This window comes from Gavialis gangeticus, unplaced genomic scaffold (assembly GCF_001723915.1).
Source record: "Gavialis gangeticus isolate Ggan-Ray unplaced genomic scaffold, GavGan_comp1, whole genome shotgun sequence".
NCBI classification, from domain to species: domain Eukaryota; kingdom Metazoa; phylum Chordata; order Crocodylia; family Gavialidae; genus Gavialis; species Gavialis gangeticus.
Window position 1 is genome coordinate 54,819,628 of NW_017729029.1, and position 2,819 is coordinate 54,822,446.

A 2,819-nucleotide genomic window follows, 5' to 3' on the forward strand; every position below is an offset into this window, starting at 1 on the left:
AAAAAAAAAAAAAAAAGGGCAAAAGTAATACACTGTAATTATTTCTGGTAACTAATAGACAAGCGCCATTTCTTCCCACCAGACACTAGTTCAGAGTGTGAAAATAATGCTAATATGTGGGTGTTAGAGCACTGGCTGGGCTGGAAGTTTGAGGTAGTGGAACTTAGTCATAAGCCTAAAGTTAAGTATGTATTTGAGGTTTTCTTGATGGGAGCTTTAGTTGCTAGAAAATGATGCATACCTGGTCTTGAAATCTACTGTAAAACTGGAGTAACTCGTGGCGAATCAGGCCTGTGCACCTTACGCTCGTTTAGTAGCTGCTGCATCTGTTAAAGATTTGAAGTGGCATATTCAGATGTCCCTGTGTCACTTAGAAGCAGAAGTATCACGGAAAGTGAATATTGTTCTGTCATGTCAGCAGTCTTAAAAGTCCTACACCTAAAAAAGAATATATTTGAGAAAGGAGAGGGAGAAAGTTTTTCTTGTGCAAAAATAACCAGTCACACCGACCTAGTGCTTATTCATGAAGTATCACCAGTATCAAAATAATAATCCTTTCTAGTGAGCCAGTGGTCCACAGACCCCTGGGGGTGTGCAGACTATATCTAAGGGGTCCGCGCAAGATGAGCGTGATCAGTTAAAAGTATGTCAGTACCCACATTTACAATACAAAGGAGTCTGCACCTCTACTTGACATTTCCACAGTGGTCTGCACCTCCATTCGAAATTTTTTAGGGGTCAGAAGATGAAAAAAGGTTGAAAACCACTCTAGTAAGTTTGCTGAATAAAGGTTGAAGACCACTTAATGGAGCTGTTAAATGAAACCCCGGCCCGAGTGGAGTCACTGGAGTGTGCTTATTGAGTTCACGAGCGCCAGCGTGTCACCTCTTGGCTTCTGAAGTGTAGGATGCTACAGAGGACGCAAGAGGGGAAATTGCACATTAGAAAGAGAATTCAAATTGACATTTAAATACCACAACACAAAACAATCCTCTTCCTAGTGGTCCGCACAGAAACTGAATATCCAACAGCGTAAGTAGTGGGCCAGGTTCCTTGTTGTTGTAAATATGTGCAACTATAGCAACTTCAATTGTGTACAAGCAATTATTTCTGATTTGCACCAGCTTGGTGAGTGGATCTAGGTGGCAGCCTCCCATCCATGGGTCCTGTTGAGTTGGATCTTCAGAATTCAAGTTGTTATATCTCATTTTTCATGTATTTTCCTTGTTTGATTATTTTGTCATTTCAAAATTAACACCATTTCCTGGTAGTTTGGAGAGTTCCCGTGGGGTACATGGGCGATGTTGTGCACATGTTCATTTGAAGCCTTCCAGTATATTTCCACCCAGCTTGTCTGGAGCTGTTACTACTTAGTGCCTTATGCAAACCTGCAAAGCCCTCCATGGGGACAGAGCATTACTGAAGTTGGAGCTTCTGACACCTGTGGTCAGGCAGAGATCCGGCCGTGGCACATGGTTCTCGATCCATCTTGATTTCTAATTTATTTGTTTAAAATAGTGCGTTCAGAGCTAGAGAGATTTGTTGTACTCGGCTACTAAAACTATCCCGCGTCAGTTCTGTTGGATAATTTCTTATCCCATGCCGCACATCGCTGTATTTTGAAAGAAAACATTTTGGCAATGCTAAGGATTAAAGGCTTCATTCAGAGGAGAAGGCAGCCAGCCCTGGAAGCCATCTAGAGACTAAAACCAAACAGCACTACATCCAAGATACAGAGCTAATAGCAAGTTAAGGGGAAGAGGCCTCTAGACACACACAGTGCACCTGATGCCTGTGGATCACGGGCCCCTGAACCATAGCAATGAAAATAAGTACAGCTGTGTGCGCGCGTGCACACACGCACACACTCTCTCTCACACTCACCATTGATACCTACTGACTTTAGGGAGAGTGGGGCTCTACCCAGCTTCCCAGGCCATTGAAGGAGGGAGTCTGCTAATTAGTGAAGTCCATTCTAGTTCATCCAACTCCATCTGGACACACTGACTTTTCCTAGAGTGTTACTGCAGGTACGAATTACTTTTATTCTGGGCCAGAGTATCCATGGCTGGGATGCATAGGAAGCCTGGAGCATCTGAGCATACATGGCCTCCAAGCTTCTGAAGTTTGCAATTATGAAATACATGAATTTCTCTGAATATCATGTTAGATACTGAACCAGTGATCGGACACTTGGTAACCTTGACCGTAATGCCAAGCTATGACCCCTGCATAGCCGACCACACTAGCCATCCATGGGACTTGCTTCCCTCCCTTTGCAGAGGTCTGAAATGCTGGCAATAACATGTGCTTCCCTCATCGCTTGCTGGCTGGCTTCTCTTGAAATCTTTTGGCAGGCTGCATTCTTGACTGGTGTGCGGCAGATTTTGGAGCTGATTGACTTTAACCTTTTAGCTGCTATCCCTTCTGCAAGACTGCCGGCAATCAGTCATTGCCATTTTAGCCATCTCTCCCCCTTTCCCCCCACCCTCCAAAGAGGGCTGTCACCTGAAATGCAAAAACCTTCCACACGTCCATCATCTTAGCTGTCCCCACCCTTCTTCCCCCCCTCTCCCCCCAGCAAAAATAAAAGTTGGCACCTATGGCAGATTCCCCTTCTGCTATCTGAACCCTTGAAAGAAAGAAGCAAGACCCATCCTCCGCTCCTCCACCCCCTACCACCCCCCATCGTGCCTCTTTGTTCCGTATAGAAACTACCGGCATCCCTTAGGACGAGGACTCGTCTACTGGAAAACTGTGTTTTAAGTGTGAAATCACAGCCAGAGATCTTGTCTGGTTTTGCTTATAAACAACAGTGA

General features: G+C 44.7%; 1 protein-coding gene across 1 annotated transcript in view; it reads left to right on the forward strand.

Moving 5' to 3' along the window:
- IL1RAPL2 (interleukin 1 receptor accessory protein like 2) overlaps positions 1–2,819 on the forward strand; it is a 705,019-nt gene that overhangs the window by 682,231 nt on the left and 19,969 nt on the right. The gene's annotated exons all lie outside the window — the stretch shown is intronic.